The sequence below is a fragment of the Chrysemys picta genome, chromosome 10 (genome assembly GCF_011386835.1).
Source record: "Chrysemys picta bellii isolate R12L10 chromosome 10, ASM1138683v2, whole genome shotgun sequence".
NCBI classification, from domain to species: Eukaryota; Metazoa; Chordata; order Testudines; family Emydidae; genus Chrysemys; species Chrysemys picta.
This window is the reverse complement of record NC_088800.1, coordinates 30,891,485-30,911,658: the sequence shown is the minus strand read 5'-3', so window position 1 is coordinate 30,911,658 and position 20,174 is coordinate 30,891,485. Positions and strand designations below refer to the sequence as shown.

Genomic DNA, 20,174 nt, shown 5'->3' with positions numbered 1-20,174 from the left:
CTCTCCTAATTGACGTCTTAAAATCTCCTTTCATTTGGTTATGTTCCATTCCTGTCAGGGACATTTTCCTTTTCTTATGTACATGACCAAATTTTCTTCAGCAAATGCTAAACACTGAGTAACAATGAAAATCCTCTCATTATACAAGTATAAAACAGTATGGGACTCCATGGAGCTTGAGTAACAATTGGTGGTGACCAGCAAAACAAAAGATGATGCTCCAATACGACAGACAGTGCTGTGTGCCAGTGATTCATTGCTCACTGGCCTACAAAGGACTCTAAAGAGTTGCACTACATGGTTCTGAATGTTGGAGGTTAGGTGCCTGTAGTTCTGATGAATTCTAGCACTACAATAACAATACGGAAGATGTGATCAGTGTTATTGACACCACATATATGTGCATTGCACTTCCTTCTAGTGACGAATAAACCCCTAAAATTGGGAGGTTTGGTTCAAATAACCTTCCTTTCTGCTGACCACATGCTTAGCCATTCCTCTGATTTTCTCCTTCCCTCAACTCTAAATAAAGTTTGCAAAGCACTTTGAAAATATAAAATGCTTGATAAATGTTGTGAGATTACTTACTTTGACAGTTTTTGACCCCATCTCTGTTGATTATTGTGCTGGGATTGTAAACTGTCAATATCACTGACACTATAACAATCGGGGGGAGAGGAACGGTGAGAAACAATGTCAGCATGTTTTGATACTGAAAATAATAATAATAGTAATTATTTCCATCCAAGGATTCCGGAGCACTTTTCAAACATTAATGAACGTAGAGTCCCAGGATAGGTAAATATTATCCCTGTTGTACAAATGAGGAAACGGAAGCACAGATGGGTCAAAGGACTTGCTCAGGATTACATAGCGAGGCATTGACAGAGCCAGGAATACAACCCAGATTGCTTGACTCAAGTCCTATGATTTATCCACTCAGCTATGCTCCACCCTACATTTACTTTTATCATTTTTTTCAGCCCTTTCAAGGGTTTCAATAACCGACACACACAAAATCCTAATTTGATTTTATCTAGCTCTCATGTGACACATTTTCAACTGAAATGCCATCACTTCTCTAAAATATGCCATGACTTGTTCACTCAGTAGTATGCAGATGATTTTTAGCTGGTTGCGTTGACAGATACAAAGGATCATCTATATGTTGCGATTTTTGAAACATCGTTCTGCATGTCTGCTTCCCAGTTAATCATTAGTTTATTTACGTTCGAATAAACATAAAAAATAAATTTGACAGAAGTAAAATACCCAAAACTGTACCATTTATTCTTCTTCCTTTTTCTGCTATTACCATTTACTTAGGCTTTACTGTAGCCTGTTTTAGAATATCTGTGATGCAAGCCATACGTTGTAGAGAATTATGTTTGCTGAGTGGCTATTTATGCAATATCCTAAACAGAAATTATGCTTCATGGTAGACTTTTAAAATAGTTTGAAATTATTCTACCAACTCTTAGGCTAGTAATTAGTCCATTTCTCTCTTGGGTACATCTACACAGAGATAAAAGACCCGCGGCATGGCTGCCGCTGGCTTGGGTCAGCAGACTCAGGCTCAGGCTGTAGGGCTAAAAATCGCTGTGTAGATGTTTGGGGTTGGGCTGAAGTCTGAGCTCTGGGACCCTCCACCCTCACAGGGTCCCAAAGGTCAGGCAATTGTTAGCCCTGCAACCGAACCCCTCAAGCCCAATGGCTGGCCTGGGTCATCTGACTTGATTTTTTTTATCCCTGTGTAGTCATACCCTCAGTGACATATGAGTTTATATGAGAATACATGCTTTCATCTTGAAAGATTCCCAGGGAAATCTGTTTTCTTCATTTAGACTAAATTAAAGTGACTCCAGACTGAATCTTGTGAAATCCATTAGTCTTTCAAAAAGAAAAACGTGTTTCTATTAACTGAATAGCAGTCTTGTCTCTGGATATTTCATCCCAAAGAGTGGAAAATCTGTGTGAATAATTCATGATGAATCATTCTATTAACTTCACTGCTTTTTGTTTATGAATTGTCTATGAGCAGATCAAAATTGTCAACTGAATAATTTCTCCAAATAATTTTGGAATGATTATGAAACAGTTTGTTGCAAGGATTTATATTCTAAATTCAATTTATGTTGCTTGGTATTGATTTGAAGTCGTTTGTCAAATTGTATATTTCTATTTCCTGACTGGATCACCATAGCTCTTAAAATTGAATTTCTGGTATAAATATTCATGCTTCTGTATTCAAAACACAGATTCCCACAAAAAATCTCAAGTATTTGTTTATGTGTTGTTTCCATTAATATTCATGTCAATAAATTCCTTCCTTATGGCTTATCAACACAGGTAGTTATCCTGAAATAATTATTCTGGACTAACTATTGCTGATTTATCTCTATGTATGGAAGTTCTTATTCCAGAATAAGATTAGTTTACTTTATTCCAAATTAGTTTTTATTCTGGATTAACTTTCATGTGTAGACAAGTTTAGAATATTCATGGAAACACATTGGACATAAACACAGTTCAAGCAAATTTTATTTTAAAAATTTCTAAAAGAAATTCTTCGCAGTGTTGCACATGAGGAAAAGGTGTTGTCTAGCGCTGTAATCACTGTCCTTGGGAGCTAAGAATCTCTTGGGCAGCTGGTTGGGAATTTTCTGTCTGAATGATTTTTCAAACAGAAAATACAGTTTCAGTAAAATGCAGAATGCAATACAGTTCCCCCTCTGACCCAACTGCATGGTGCACTATGGGAGATGTAGTCCAACCAGAGATCTCAGCCTGTAGGAGAGAATGGGGGCCTGAACTAGAACTCCCCAAAATAACATAGGGGAGAGTGGGGAGTGGGGGCAGAAGTTTCCCGTGAATGGGAGGACAGATGGATAGGAGGGGGAGCAAGGGAAGGTACTGAGATTTTGGAGAAGGGAGGAGAGCAGCCATCTCCAGCTGGTCCTGGTGTTGCTACCTCCTCCTGCGCCTATTCCAGCCCCTCTGGGTCCCACTCCCTGATCTCTAGCTCAATCTCAAGTGCTGCAGCAACCTCTCCGCCCCTCTGAGTCCCTCTCTCACCTCTGCCTCATCCCCCTGTGCAAATTTACATGGGGGCAGACAGACCCCCAACAATATTTCCATTGCAGAAGCACTAACCTCTCTCCTGCCCTGCTAGTTCCACTACCCCAGGGGAGAACAAGAGCATCAGGCTCCCACAGGAGACTCCCATGTGTCACTGTGGCACAATGGGAAAATACAATTTCATGTGGAACTGAAACTGACTCAAAATGTTTCATTTTGAGTCAGTTCAACAAACAGAAACAGAACATTTCGATTTGGGGAATATGGAAACATTTTGGTTTTGATCAAAAAATGTCAACACAAAACATTTGAACATTTTCTAATAACATTTTCCATAATTTCTGTTCTTTGTAAAATTTTAAAATGTCAACTTTGTCCTGATTTGAGATGAAAACAGATGTTGGAATTTCCTGAAGGACAGAAATCCTGAGTTTTCGGCAGCTCTACTGCTGGGTTTTAGTTCCAGACTTTTACCCTGTTATCCCTTGGCAGTCTTAGGACAGTCACTTATGGCCAGATTTTAGAAGACCTCAGCTCTCATTTAGTCAACCAAGTAGATCTGGCCACTTTATTGAGGTGTCTATATGGGAACTGAGGCCTCTTGAAAAATCTGGCCTTAACAAATCTGCCTCAGTTTCCCCATGTTTCCCCATGATGAAAACAGTAATGGTTAGCTATCTCTCTGATGTGTTGTGAGATTAATTAGTAAATATTTGTAAAGAGCTATGTGAATGCTAAGCAGTGTTACTGAAAGTGCAAAATATCCCTTGCATTCCTTAATTAATTATAGTTCTTTTTAAGTCCAGGGCTTCATTTTAATAGGAAGTGAACAATGAATGCATCTGTGACAATATACATCTGCTGTAATTATTAACATCATATCCAATGGTTAAATGTCTTCTCCTGATTTTCCTCTTTTACCTATTGGACCGAACATATGCTTAAACCTTGTAAGCATAAAGCCCAGTACAGTTTGTTGCATATATATGCTAGTAATGGCCTGGAAGGGGACGCTGCCCGGCGCAGCTCCCCAACTCCCCCCCACCCCCATGCCAGGTAACGTGCTAGGATGGGGTGGCAGCACTCTCCCAAGTCCAGGCAGCCTCCGGCCACGCTGCCTGGGAGGGGACACTGCCTGGCATGGTGCAGCAGAGCGGGACAGAGCCCCACCCTCCCCCGGTAATGTGGGATGGAGAAGGGACGGGATGGGGAGAGTGTGGGGGCCCTGGGGTGGGGTGGGGAGGAGTCACATGAGGGTGTCATGTGGGGGTGTCAAGTGGTGAGGCCACATGTCCCCCTTTGGCTGGTGCCCCCTTTGTGTCCCTTCCCACTAGTCGCCATTGTACAATTTAACAGGATGCAGCAATCCTGATTGAGTTTATATAAACATGGCAATGCCCTAATGACCTTCACTGGAATTTATTCAGCTGTACTATGATAAAGCAATAGTCTGTCTAAAAAAGGAACCTTATTGAGGGTTTCATATGGGGTCTGATTTAATGCTCTAAAGCACGAGTTCAATATAGCAAAGTCCAAGAAAGATTCTCAGTATAAGTCTAATTCCTTAGAAAGAAACACTCTAAAGTCTGGATTAATGGAAAGCCTAACTCGGAAAAACCCATCAGAAAGCTAAGCTATGGTTGTTCCAGTATGAATGAATAGGGTACAAGGAGTGATCCGTTCTAGCTGGCTCTCAGAGGCAGAGGATAGGTTTGTTGCAGCAGTACCCTGTGCAGCCTGAGTATACAAGGCAACACAGGCCCAAGGGCCAAGCCTCTAGCACAGGGGTGTCAAACTCAATTGCACAGGGGGCCAAAACTCAAAACTCGCGGGCCGAACAGTATAACCATTTATTTAACAGACTAAATATTTATGTTTTTTAACCATTAATATGAACCAAAATACAGGATATCATTCCAAAATAAATACATTTCAACTTAAAATATTTTGCTCTTCATAAAAAAATATCCTGTCAATACAATACATTCAAAATCTGTACATGCTGGAATATTAAAAAATCTGAAAATATAAATAAAAAATTGAATTTAAAGCAAAAGTATAATCATAACAAATCATAACATTCCATTTTCTTGTCCTATTTAGTCAGAGCCTGATACTTGGAGTCTTTTCTTTGCAACAAGTTCGTTTATGTTTGGGGTTAGGTTCTGTGTTGTGAAGATTCTCAGGATCGATTGCAGGTGTTCATCAGTGAGGCGACTCCTGTGTGACGTTTTGTTAATTTTCATCACAGAGAACAGCTGCTCACACAGATATGTGCTGCCAAACATGGACAGGATTCGAGCCGCATGTTGGCGGAGCTGCGGCATCGCTTCAGGAATGAAGCGAGTGAACTGTGCTGGCCCCGCAGTGTCGTACTTTGCCTTCAGTGTCCCATTACATTGCAGTTCTATCAGCTCCATCTGCATTTCTACAGGTGCGGTTTCCACATCGACTGCAAATGGGTTGCGAAGCAGCTCGAAGTTACTTTTCTGTGCCTCAAAGTCACTGAAGCGCCGTGCGAACTCAGTGCGCAGCGCGCTGAGTTTTTCAGCAACGGTGGCATTTGGGAAAACTGTGGCACTTTCTTGATTCCGTATTACTTGGCAACAGGGAAAGTGAGACAAGTTGCATTGGTGCATTTGTGTCTCCCATAAGCGCAGCTTCACTTGAAATGCCTTCACTGCATCATGCATATCGGTTATTATGTGCTCCCGTCCCTGGAGTTGAAGGTTTAAAGCGCTAAGATGCGACGTTATGTCAGCCAGGAACGCCAACTCACATTTCCACTTTTCATCCCGCAGAACTGTGCAGTCTTTCCCCTTACTGTCCATGAACTGGCAGATTTCCTCTCGCAGCTCAAAGTGTCTTTTGAGAACTTTTCCCCGACTTAGCCACCGGACCTCCGTATGATATGGCATATCGCCAAACTCGCTATCTATTTCCCGCAGAAAAGACTGGAATTGGCGGTGATTTAAACCGTGGGCTCTGATAAAGTTGACGGTTTGTGTTACAGTGTTCATCACATGATCCATTTTTAGGACTTTAGCACTCAGCGATTCCTGGTGTATGATGCAGTGATACACTGTCAACTCACCGGCACAGTTCTCCTCCCGCATCTTTGAGCGCATCCTTCCCACCAGTCCATTTTTTTCACCACACATAGCAGGTGCGCCATCTGTTGTAAGTCCAACGAGTTTTTCCCACGGCAGTTTCATGTCGGTTACACTTTGAAATACATTTCCAAAGATGTCTTCTCCTTTCGTTGTCCCGTGCATCGATTTAATGTCCAGTATTTCCTCTGTTACGCACAAATTGGAATCCACACCACGGATAAATATCGCCAGCTGTGCAGTGTCAGTCGCGTCAGTAGTTTCATCCACGGCAAGGGAGTATGCAACAAAATCTTTTGCTCTTTCAATCAATTGTGTTTTCAAATCAGTCGCCATCTCACAAACCCGATTAGCAACAGTGTTTCTGCTGAGGCTTACATTTGCAAACGCTCGCGTTTTATCTGGACAAAGGACGTCGCACACTTTCATCATACAATTCTTTACGAATTCCCACTCGGTAAACGGCCGTCCTGATTTGGCGATCTCTTCGGCCACAATGAAACTTGCTTTCACAGCAGCTTCACTTTGTGATTTTGCTTTGGTGAAAAACGTCTGCTGGGATGTCAAATTCTTCTTCAACTCCTCTACCTTTTGTAGCTTCTGTCCTGCGCTCAGGTTTTTGAATTTGTTCTCATGTTTCGTCTCGTAGTGCCGTCTTAGGTTATACTCCTTCATTACAGCGATATTACTCCCGCAAAGGAGACACACTGGTTTACCTGCAATTTCAGTAAACATATACTCATTCTCCCACCGGCTTTGAAAGCCTCGGTTTTCAGAATCAATTTTTCTCTTGGCCATTGTTGGGGTCTAGCTTTGATTTGAGATTAGCGTTGTATACATCAACAGACCGCGAACTTGAACCGCGGCTTGCCGTTGGCGGCAATTGCACTGCATCATGGGATTTGTAGTGTGTGTTATTGGGGCGTCATATCACAGGGCCATTAAAAACAGATATATAAAACGATTTCGCGGGCCGGATATAATTGTATGGCGGGCCGGATGTGGCCCGCGGGCCTTGAGTTTGACACATGTGCTCTAGCACATCCACCCTTCCTTTCCCTCCTTGAGATGGACTGGCAGACAACAGGAGATGGAGGGTGAGAGTCAGCGGATCCTGTAAGTGTCACATAGGGAAAGTCATACAGAATGTTATAGGGTTCAATAGCACTTGTTCTGAAGACCAATAACATTTAACAGAAAATGATCCCCCCTGGTGTCAATTTTTTTTACACCAACCCATACAACTCTGTAGCAGATATAATTCTCTATTCAATTCTAGAGGAGGCTTCAAAAAGTTACCATTTTCTATTAACTTCTGTAGAACTTTTTCATTAGGCAGGATCGTGTGAAGGACAGTGAACACACAGTGAAGGAAAAAGGAGTAGGGGAAAGTGAACAGCAGCCCATCCCGCAGCAGATTCCATTAAATGTGAAGGGCCCTGCTGCATAAAATGTTTCCAACGTGTTGCATAGTATATGAGATGGCCATTTGTTAGCTAATTCTGTTAAGGCCTGATCCTGCAAGCCATATTCAAACAAGTAGTCCCATTGGCTTTACTAAATAGCAAGATAAGGCTCTCAGCAGTGTTCCAGCATTGCCAAAGAGGAAAAGAGGTAAGAGCCAGATGTTTGACTTCTCCAGGACTTAGCATGTGAGTAAGGATTGCAACTTGGGCATTAATAGCCAGGGCCGGCTCCAGGCACCAGCCCACCAAGCATGTGCTTGGGGCGGCGCCTGGAGGGGGGTGGCGCGGCAGGGCGCTCCGGCCCGAGAGCAGGGCCGCGACTGGGCTCGCCGCCCTCCCCGCGGCGTTCCGGCCGCCGGGGAGAGCGGAGCCGGAGCGGGCTCGCCGCCCTCCCCCCGGCGCTCTGGCCGCCGGGGGCTCTCTGCCCTCCTCCCGGCGCTCTGGCCGCCGGGGGCTCGCCGCTGGGGAAAGCGGAGAGCCCCGGCTGGGCTCTCCGCCCTGCTCCCTACGTTTTGGCCGCCGGGGAGAGCAGAGAGCCCCGGCCGGACTCTCCGCCCTGCTCCTGGCGCTCTGGCCACCGGGGAGAGCGGAGCCTCGGCGGGCTCGCCGCCCTCCCGCCAGTGCTCTGGCCAGTTGGGGATTGCGGACCCGCGGCCAGGCTCGGCGCCCTCCCCTGCCGCGCTGGGGGGGGGGGAGGGGGCGGCAGGTGGCTTTTTTGCGTAGGGCGGCAAAAAAGCCAGAGCCAGCCCTGTTAATACCCTAAAATGCATTTAGCCTGAACCTGCTGATTTGTATGTGTGCACATTTTCCAGAGTTCCTGGGTTATCTGTGCATTAGTTTTCCATTATTGCGTAATTGTGTGAATTGTTTTCCTCCTCTGCACCCCCCCATTAAAGACAGATGTTCAAAGTCACAGGCCTGGGGGTTCTGTTGAATACCTATGAACTGTAGTTCAGGAAAAGTTATTGGCCAATTAAGTTCCATCTTTTATCCAGCCATTTTAAAATCTAACCTAGACAATTATCACAGATAACCTGAAAATACAAAAACAAAGTTAATCAGATTTGTGATTTCAAACTAATATAGTGTAATATAAAATAAGTGTATCACATTAGAATAAGCTGTAATATATCTACATTTCAGAACTAAGACAGCGCCGTAGTGGTGGTAGCAACACATTCACAAACTACATTCTAAAATGCTCCATTTTTTCCCTTCAAGAAGATGTAATTCTACAAAATACCCAGCAGATGGTGCTGCTGGTATTTAAAAGTGCTGTTTGTTAGTGAGAGAAGCAAGCTGGCAAATGTTAAGGATAGAAAGTGTTCATCTTTAAAAGTAACAGAGCAAAGTGGTAGTGTGAAATATTTATTTGGCCTCCCAAAGCTAAACCTTATTTATCTGCATCATAATGCTTTGAGTTATATACAATTTGGTGGTCAGCAAAGTTGTTAATGGAAAGTCCATCTATAGCACTATGTTAGAGCTTGATGTAGTAGCAATTCAATTTTCCTCTACTGAGAAAAGGTTACTTTCCCTCCTCTTGATGATGCTGGAGCACTGTTGGGTGCCTCATTTCATTATTTAGTGAGTTGACCAGCACACTACAACTTTAGACTCATCTGTTACCCAGCGTTTCCAGCCAAGCTAGCCAGGGTTGGGAGGAGGCTTTTATCACTGGTTTTACATTTTGCCTTGGGACATGAGTAAACTGCTCTTCTGGAGGGCTATGGGCCCATTCCTTCATGACTCAGGTCAATAGGGTATGTCTACACTGCAGCTGGGACGTGTGAGTAGACAGATTTCACACTAGCTCGTATTGAGCTAGCACACTAAAAATAGCAGTGTGGACATTGCAGCATGGGCAACAGCTCAGGCCACTGAGCTCGGACTCAGGGGGTCAGGCAAACTTGGACTCGGGTTGCTAGCCTGAGCCACCCCAGAGCCTCAACATCCACACTGCTATTTTTAGCACACTAGCTCAACCTGAGCTAGCAGGAGTCTGTCTGCCCATGCCGGGAATCACATTGCCCAGCTGGAGGGTAGACGTACCCTAGAAGTTTTGCTATTGGCTTCAGTGATGTAGGACTAAGACCTTAATGCTTATATTTAGATTCATCACGTTGATTTTGGTTTTCATCTGCCCCTATTCCTACTCTACCTTAATGCCCAAGACCAGTAGGCAGGCCAGGCTGACTTCTCCCTCCTCACTCTTTATTCTAATTGTTAGTAAATATAGAAACAATATAAATATAATTAACAGTTATTGACTGAGGCGGCAGAACATTCCAAAACAAGGAATATTGTGGAGTCATGGCAGCTCTTTTCTCAACCCAAATGGGGACTGGACTCATGTGTGACTGAAGCTTTATGTCTCAGAGCTGGTGGACACAGTGACCACAGAGTTATAGTCAATAGAAAAACTCCCTTTGACTCCAAGATTGTAAGCTCTTTGGGGCAGAGACTGTATTTTCTGTGCTGTGTTTGTACAGCACCTAGCACAATAGAGTTTTGGTCATTATCTGGGGCTCCTATGTGTTTTTGCAGTGCAAATAATAATACATAATAATGGGGCAGGATTTCATCCAGGGCACTTAATTTTCATTAAGGAAAAGTACTGAGTGTACTTCTACACTAACTTCACCAATCATACCCAATGATATAGAAGGAGAAAATAATTTCAAGCAGTATTTAGTGTGAAATACTTAAGGGCATTCTGTTTGCCACAACCAAATGTTTATTAGGATAAGTAGGATGCTTAAAAGGTAACATTGAAATATGGAAATTCAAGAGGAATTATTGAGCTTGGTTTCATTACTCAGGTAAATTCATCATGGTGTTCATTCAGAAGTCAAAATTGTCAGTAGTTATTGCCATCTGGTGGACTTGGATAATAGACATTTTAATTAACTTCAGGAAGATGCTTTGTCGTAAATGTATCCATCTAGGAACAAAGAACGTAGGCCGTATTTACAGGATTGGGGACTCTGTCCTGGGAAGGAGTGACTCTGAAAAAGATTTGGGTGTCGTGCATAATCCACTAAACCTGAGTTTCCAGTGTGATGCTGTGGTCAAAAGATCCTGGGATGCATTAGTAGGAGGTGTTTGGCATTGGTGAGACAGCTGCTGGAATACTGTGTCTGGTTCTGGTGCCCACAATTCAAGAAGGGTGCTGATAAATTGAGAGGGTTCAGAGAAGAGCCACGAGAATAATTAGAAAACGTGCTTTATAGTGATAGACCCAAGGAGCTCTGTCTATTTACCTTAACAAAGAGAAGGTCAAGAGGAGATTTCATTACAGTATATACGTATCTACATGAGGAACAAATATTTAATAATGGGCTCTTCAATCTAGCAGAGGAATGTAACAATCCAATGGCTGGAAGTTGAAGCTAGACAAATTCAGACTGGAAATATGGCTTAAATGTTTAACATTAAGAGTAATTAACCATTGTAACAATTTGCCAAGGATGGATGTTTTTCTAAGAGAGATGCTCTAAGAATTATTTTGGGAAGGTTCTATGGTCTGTGTTACACAGGAGGTCAAACTAGATGATCATAATCAGGGCTGCCTAGAGGGGGGGCAAGTGGGGCAATTTGCCCCAGGCCCTGGGCCCCGCAGGGGCCCCGCAACCCCTGGCCGAGAATCCCTTCCCTGGCTAGAGACACCTTTTTAATTTTTATTCACCCGGCAACGGTCCGGGTCTTCGGCGGTGGGCTCTTCAGTCTCTCTGGGTCTTCGGCGGGATTTTGTCGGCGGGTCCTTCAGTGCTGCCGAAGACGCGGAACGAGTGAAGGACCCGCCTCTGCCACAGACTCAGAGCGCCGCCCAGTGAGTACAAGCGCCACAGCGGGTGGCGCCTTTTTTTATGTACGCTCCCCCACTTTGCCCCAGGCCCCCTGAATCCTCTGGGCGGCCCTGATCATAATGGGCCCTCTTAAGGATACCAACCTGCCAGGTTCTTGGACACTCACTCTCAGCTTGCAGTGACATCAACTGGAGTTCAGGGGAACTCTGTTCCTTGCAGGACTGAGCCCTGAACAAAATAGGAGAAATGCCAAATTACTTTTTCTATAACGATCAGGAACTTGTGAGCTAGTTGGAGTTTTAACATAACAAGTGGGCATACAGAAGAGCTCATTGGGGAATGAATTTTTTTTTACCATGAAAATTGTCACCGAATTTTTGTGTGTGTGTTTTCATAAAATAAATAAATAAACAAAGACCAAAATTTTGGTTGAAACGCTCAGTGGCAATTTTTGGTTTTCAAGACATCTGGGTTTTTGTTTCTTTTTGATGAAAACCCAGATATGTTTGATTAAAACTGAATTTTTGACAAAGATTTTCATAAAGTCAAAAAGCCATTGTCTCACGAAAAAATGGTATTGATGGAAAAATTTTGACCAGCTCTGGCATACAGCACTTCCTTCTCAGAATTATGTCATTCCTCTCTCCTTAAAGAAACTAGTTGATACCTGGGTTTATTTCTAACATCTAGTTACACAGAATAGAATGTAAATACCTCAAGACTACCTTACCCGCCACAAATTTGGTGGGATGCCAGAGAAAGATGCAAAATAAAAACTGCAGGGTGGTCTCGTTCTGATCCCTCATTCCTGAACACTTAATCTGTGTAGAAATGCAAGACTATTTTACCCTCTAGAGAAAGGTAAATGTTTCTTGCCTTTGGTGATCTGTACAACACAGAAATTATTCCCTACAGAAATAAACTCAGTTTCAAGATAATGAATGTGAGTGATAGAGTATTATACCTTTATTGGGTATACTACTGGCTGCCTACTAAAAGGACATGAAAATATTTAGTAAATAAAAATGTACCACTAGAAAGTTCTTTATGGATTTTTTGTTAGTGGCTTATCCTGTCTAAATCTTTTTTACATTAGTTCCTTAGTCATAAGTTTTACAAAAGAAGGGCAACAGAGCTACCTGTATAATTGTAATGGCACAGCTGCCTCTCTGAGATAAGAATTTACTAGGATTGCCCTAGCAACTTCCTGGTCTGAGGTTGCAATGGTCAATTTAACAAGAGCAGCAGACACAGTTCCTCCTGCCAACTATTTGTTGCCTTGGTATCAGTTTTGTAGCTGAGTGCAGAAGCAAATGAAACCAACAGTTGTGGGGGATTTGTTGGGGGAGGGTTTTTCTTTCCATTCTGTTGGCTACCCCTGTACTTGTTCCCTTAGAAAGAGAAATTTAGCTGACCCTTCCCCCAACTCTTCTGCCTATTAACTCTACATAGAACAATTTAGATCCTTTGTCAAACAGGAAGCGGAAAGCAACACTAGCCCAACAAGTTAACTTTCAACATAAAGACCCTATTTTCTACACCATCAAGACTAATGCATCCCCGAAGTAATTGAAAATTAATTTAGATCTGAGGTTAAAATATTTGTTAAATATTTTTCCTCTTCATGTGTTTGCCTTGCCCCACATTTGACATTTTGACTCTGAAGACACAACTTAAGTTTGTTTGGAGTGGGTGTTTCTGGAAAACTCAGAAAATGGTAATGGGATACAGTGGCCTTCACATCTAGGTTCTCTGGTATGAATCCAGCTGGTTGTGACCAGGGCCAGCTCTGGCTTTTTGGCCGCCCCAAGCAACAACAACAACAACAAAACCCAGTGATCTGTGTGCCGGAGCGCGGGTGCAGGGGGACCGGCTACCAGGGGGGAGGGGGAAGGAGCGGGCAGGAGAGAGAGAGAAGGGGGGTGGCCAGGGCTACAGTGGGGCACTGCCACGCGGCCCCTCCCGCCGCGCCACCTGCCTGGAGGGCTCCGCTCCAGTCGGCGGGGAGGGAAGGACGAGGACTGCCCTGCCGGGCTTGCCACAGGGCGCTCCCGTCCTCCGTGCCACCGCCCCCTACAGGGCGGCCGAAGCAGGAAAAAAAAAAAAGCGGGCGTGCCGCCCTAGGATTGGGCGGAATGCCGCCTCGTTCAATGCCTTGCCTTGCTCAGCTGGTGTCTGGAGCTGGCCCTGGCTGTGACTGACTACCATATAATGACTATGCAGTAGGCTAAGTGACGTGATCTTAGAACTCTTATTCAAGTTCCCGGTTAATAAGTGTCCCTATATAGCTATCTTCTTCACAGATAGCTCTAATGGGCACCCGTGTTGGGAGTGTCTGTGGAGAGGCCATGGACAGAATGGACATGGAGCTCATCCCTGTAAGTCAAAGTTGGAGCCTATTAGTGGGACGGGGAAGATAATATTGGCCCTGCCCTGGTTGTTCCAGTTCCATAGGTAAGTAAGACCTAACAACTATCAGTTCCAAATCACACATAGCATTTTATCATATTTTTAAAATTTCCTAATAATAGTTTGCATTTACACAGAACCTTTCAGTGGATGATGTGGGCACTTCAGGCTTTCAGGATCTCAGAGCACTTTAGAATTATTGATACTCATGAACCCTTATTCAGAAATGTACAGTCAACATTAGTATCGTCATTTCAGCCTTGGGCAAAATGAGGCACAGAGGTTAACTGACTTGCAAAAGCAGTCAATGATATCTGTACTGAGAGTCAATGACAGAGTTGATAAGAGAGTTCAGAACTTCTATGTCCAGGCCTGCTCTCTAACAACTAAACCATGCTTCTGTATCTTTACTTTCCTCCCCTTACCAATTAGACCAAATTCCCAACAGGAATTTCTGTGTGCGGGGGAGGAGGGGATTTTCAGAAGCATTTTGTATTCAGTGGGAGCAGAGTTAAGGGTACTTTGTGCACTTTTTCAAATCTCACCCTATAATTCTATCCTTGGTTCAATGAGGTAACAACAGCTGAAGTTTTCATTCATTTTTGGTTCATAAAAACACAGAACAAAGAAACATTAGAGCCTACATAAGCAAAACCACAAGATTTCAGCATGGAAATCAATTTAGGTTTTTCCTGCGACAAAAACATGGTGTTTTATGCTAGGTGAAAGCCTGAAGTGCCCACATCACTACTGACCAGCTGCATTATTTTCATATTCTCTGATAACATCACTGTCTTTATGGGGAGTAATCAAAGTGTCTATAAAGCCTTTTTAATTTACATGCAATATTTTTTCAATTATCTTTACAACCACTTTATCACAATTCATGTTCCAGCCCACCTGCCTGTGATTTGAGCACATAAAAGCCAACAAATCTCTCCTCTTTTCCTTTTATTAATAGAGGAAACTGAGCTATTTTCAGATTCCTGGGGTGAGACATGGGACTGATTTATCGGAGCGGTTCCATGCCATTTGTGGAAGCTCTGCATGTGCTCACTCAATACTCAGCTTAATTACAAATCAAACATTTATATCAAATGAACCAATGGGCTGACAGGTCCTGTATTCCTTTAATTTGGGGGCAGGAGGGAGAAAGGTAAAGCTGAAACCAATTCTGTGGCTCCTAGGTGCTACTATAATAAAAATAAGATGTTACTAGCTGTTGTTGGTATTAATAGCCCATTAGGAAAAGTGTCAAGAGAGGGAGGGTGCTCTGAGTATAAAGCAAAAAGTCTCAGAGACTATTTTTGGCCCTGATCCTGCACATACATGCTTAACTTTATGTAGTCCTACTTGATTTGTATGCACAAGTGTTTGCTGCATAAAGGCCTTTGTGTGCCTCAGGTTTTGAGAGCCAGGTCTTGATTTGAAGAGGTGCTGAGTCCCTACAGCCTCCATTTATGTTAGCTTGAGTTGTAGCTGTTAAGCACCTCTAAAAATCAGGCATTGGGTGTCTCATGTCAGTCACCCAAAAATAGTAAGCCATTTTAAAAATGTGTCCATTAACTACTCTGTACTTCTTTCCTCATCTGTGCAATGAAAAAAATAATGCCTTTCTTACTGGAGTATTGTGAGTATTATTAATGAAATGTTTGTAAACATCTTGAGATACATGGATGGTGGACACCATGATAGTGCAAAGAACTGCTTATGTATTATTAATCTTTAGATCAGCCTCCAACAATAGTAGTTAAAAAGCACAGGACTTGGAGTTAGGAAATGTAAATCTCTTTCCATCTGCTATGTTGCACATTTGCTGTATGACCTGGATTGCAATGTGGTGTCGCAATGTACTGTTAAACAGTGGTTGCATTCCAATGCCAGAGGTGATTGCACTTCAGTTGTGAAGCCTGTTTGTAAAGTCTCTAATGTGCTTTGGGATCCTTTGGGAAGAAAGGTGCCATATAAATACAAGATAATCATACTATCTATGAAGACACTGTACCAGGACTGCTTCTAGGACCCTGCATGAGGATGTAGGGTTTCTTCTACTAAGTTATCCTGATGTGAGGTGCTTGAACCCAGCACAGAAATGCAAAACTGCTTTGAGATTAGATCAGATGTGTCCACTTTATCTGCAAGCTAGCAATATAAAAGATTTAAGCCTCTCTCTGAGGCTAAGGGAACGAAGAGAACATATAGACATCTACCTCCTGTAGGGGGGAAAGATCCTAGGAAAAATCCAACTTTGAGACAGAGGTTAGCTGAAGCTTGGGTTTTTTTTGTTCAAATTGCCAGTATCTTGAGGGTTTCTAATTTGTTGGCAATAGTATGAATGTCACTAGTTTACAGGCACTTTGGAAGAAGCAGAGCTCATTTCGCATGATCTGCTTAACCTCACATTAAAGCATTTTAACAGAGTGAGAAAAAATAAACCTGGAATAGCTGAGCAAAAAATAGCTGAATTAAAAATTGCATGTTTTAATAATCAATAACTGGAGTGAATGAAGTACTTGAAGCAGCAATGAGCCTTCCGCCAAGCCTCTTACTCATCAAATCCAAATCTTAAATCAGATAAAGGGAACTTGCTTTAAGAAAAGATATTGCAAAAGTTTTCTCTGTTTTGTAATTTTCCACATTTTAAATAAAAGCTGCACTTTCTTGGCATTCTTAGGTTAACACATCACCACTTCGAGGATATATAGGGACTTATCTGTAACCTGTCTTCAAGCTTCACTGGGCCAAATAACCACACGACAGTTTGCTTACCAGTGGTTCCAATCCCAACAGACTGTGTGTACACCTTCTATGGTATGTAATAATGTTCTGGCTATGCTTGATCCAAGAAGAGAAACACAAGTAGCAACAACTGCTAATCTGTAAAATCACTGATTAGTAACAAGGAATATAATCTGTAAAACCTCTGCCTGAGCTAAGAAAATACTGTAACTAACTTCCTATATCAGAAGAAATACGCACTGCAGAAGCCCTAGCCATCCTGCTTCATCACAGAACTGATCTCCTGGCCTGTTTTCATGACATTTTAATCAAAACTAATCAGAGCTCTGCGAAAATATCTGTTTCTAAAATATCAGATATCTGTAATTATTCAAATGTTAAAACTGCATCTACAGCTCAATGTCCATAAACCTCTCCTTTTGAAGTCAGAGGGAGGGAATGGGGGGTGTGTGTGTTTAGACTGTTCTTTGAAGGTATCTTATTTGGCAAGAATAGCAAATTAGTCAGGAGTCAACACAGCAGGCTTTCTCATTCCTTCACCTTAACTAGCACCTAAAATGTTACAACTCCCTGATCTCATTCTGCTCCTACTGACTTCAGTGGGAACAGAATTGGGCCCTCACATTATTTCCTTCTGGGCTTACTTGTGCAAAGTCATAAACATTTATTCTGATTGTTTGCAGTTTCTGAATGTATGGATTGCAACAGTAACAGAAAAATTGGATGATCTGAGGAGTTTGAGGTTTTTTTAAGAGGGTTACAAATATTTTGAATTAGTAAACTGGCATTGCAAAGTCAGCCAACCTGAAAAGAGCATATAAATGGATTAACAGGATGAAGTCATCTTGCAGAGCAATTTTGATGTTTCTCTTTGTTCTCATTTTGGGAGAGGAGCAGATTTATCCTGGAGGGTTACAAAACAACAGATGAGCTTCTAAAGAGTTGAAGGGATTTGAAATAGTAATAGGTAGCTCACATTACTGTATGATTGCAAATATTCCTTGGTTAGACACCAGTCTTTATGCAGAAACATTCGCATTAAAGTTTAAAAGGCATTTTTGTCTGCAGAGGGACACCAGAACTGGGCTATTAGGCTGGATGTATTGGTATCAAAAGAGCAATAAGTAATGACTATATTTTTCAGTTCACCATAAAGCATAAGGCTCGGGCTATTGGGGGAGAATGTATATAATACAGAGGAACTCATTTTTATTACCCTAATTCATTAGATATACATCTTTAATGAAATGCAGACTTTTTATAAAGCTATTAACTGTCATGGGCATCTAAACTGATTGTGATAGAAGTGTCAGTAATTTCAGATGAATACAAACATATTTGTAGCAAACATTTCAGTTAAGTTTTCAGATACAATAGCACCAATTTTTGTACTTATTCTCATGTAGTTTTTGGTTAACATTAGACCTTACCAATATGTACGTACTCAGGTTTTAGTCAATGTTGATTTAGGCCTCCATAATCTGCCCCAAGTTAAGAACCTCAGGATTTGGTGCACGGTTTGGGAGAAGAAAATAAGGCCAGAACTGTGCAGTCAAGGTGAGCCTCCAGAATTAATGGAAATGAGAACAAAGTGATCCTGAAACACTTTTTCATGTGAGACGTCCTTACATACAGAGCCCCATCTGAACTCAGGACTCCTTGTGTGAATAAAGGGTGCGAAGCAGTGCACTGCAACATTTCTCACTGGGGCTTGATCATTGAAGTCAATGGAAATGTTTCAGTTGACTTCAGTGGGCTTTAGATCAGGCCCCTAATAATTTATACCACTTTCTCAAATGTTATACCATAATTTTAAACGTGTTCCCATAATACAGCTTTATTGAGGAACAATAAGAACAGATTTAGCCCATTATATATTTTGTCGGTTAAGACCAATGCAACTATCTCTAATGTGGACCTCTCAGACTAAAAACAGATATGGTAATATAAGATGATTGTTTTTCAAATGTTTTTGATATGCCACGTTACATGAGTATACCTAGGAATTTTGTAGTACTTTGTGTGGGGTTTTTCTTAATCTAAATGAACCTATCTTAACTAATGGCAGAATTTTGAAATCATCTAAATAACAGAAGCACAAGTTCCAAAATCCGATGGCACTTGTGCTCCTAAGTAATTTAGGTGCTTTTGAAAAATCCCACACTTGTACACATTTTATTCTTTGCACATACAAAATTGTGAGGCTAGATTTTTCCAAAGAGTGTGGAACCTGATCTTCAAGTTCTCAACAACTGCAATTGAGGCCAAATTTTCCTAAGAGCTCAGTTCCCATTTAGGCACCTAAACAAGTGGCTAGATTTTCATAAGCACTCAGCACCAATCAGCTCCCATTGTGACTTTCACAGCCGTTGGGTTCTGAGATCTTCTGGAATCTGATCCATATTGTCTCTTCTATGTAACAAAATATTCCCAAAGGGAAGAATTAAAACTCTCAGGATCACCAAAGCAACATGCCTAGAATAAAAATGAATTCTCATTGAAGTTCTAAATTATGCCTTAGAAAATAATTCATACTCAGAGTTTTTAGCTTCTGAGGGTTACCATCAAGCAACTAAACACAAAGATTAAGAAAAGTATAAAAGTACCAATGTTGTTTTGCAGCAAAATAATCATGATGTGAATTTACTCACAATTCAGAAACTTCCAACAGTTTTGGAGAATTACTAAACTGGAGAAAGATTACGCAAAGTGTATGAAAACAAAGACAGAATGAGAGGAGGCGGAGGAATGAAAATGGAGTAGATTATAGAAATTAATCCTAATTTTTTTCATGTATTTAGTCCATTTGGCTTCTGTTTGGGCATCTGCGCTAGTGATCTTATCTTATGCTTAGAGTCCAGCTATATTGTTTGTTTGCTGAGGACTCCAGAGGAACTAACAACATGCTTGAAGTTTAGCACATGGTTAAGTGCTTTACTGTATCAGACAGAGTGCCCAGCACCTTACAGGATTAAGGCTAAAGTGAATTGCTTCTGTTGCTTCACATCCAGTTTTCCAAATTAAGTGAGGATGAAAAGATGTCTCCATTATATACAGCATTGTGGTCATCCTCAAGTGTGATGGGAACATGGTAAATGCTGCCCTTTTCATGGTGACCATGAGAAATCTTCATCTTGTGGTAAATTTCCCATGGGCAATCACATTTGGTCCTGTATTTTTAACAATATTTTTTCTGTCCCTCATATTCACAGTTCTTCCTAACACTTGCAGACTGACCTTTGTCTTTAATTTGCCTGAGAATCCAGTCAGAGTACTAGGGTTTAAAGAGAACCAGCAATGTTTCCTGTGCTCAGTAAGCCACACCCACACTTTAACAAGCTTATTTTTCCTCCTGTCCAGCAGAACCACATGTTACCTCTTCTGGCTAATGCAACTTGACATTGCTTCACGAAATTGCATTGTTATGGCAAGTAGGGTGACCAGATGTCCCGATTTTATAGGGACAGCCCCGATATTTGGGGCTTTTTCTTATGTAGGCTCCTATTATCCCCCACCCTCTGTCCCTATTTTTCTCACCTGCTATCTGTCACCCTAATGACAAG

At 42.0% G+C, this 20,174-nt stretch overlaps 1 protein-coding gene across 1 annotated transcript in view; it reads left to right on the top strand.

Annotated features, from left to right (window-relative positions):
- Positions 1–20,174, top strand: part of TRPM1 (transient receptor potential cation channel subfamily M member 1) — a 200,764-nt gene that overhangs the window by 25,181 nt on the left and 155,409 nt on the right. The gene's annotated exons all lie outside the window — the stretch shown is intronic.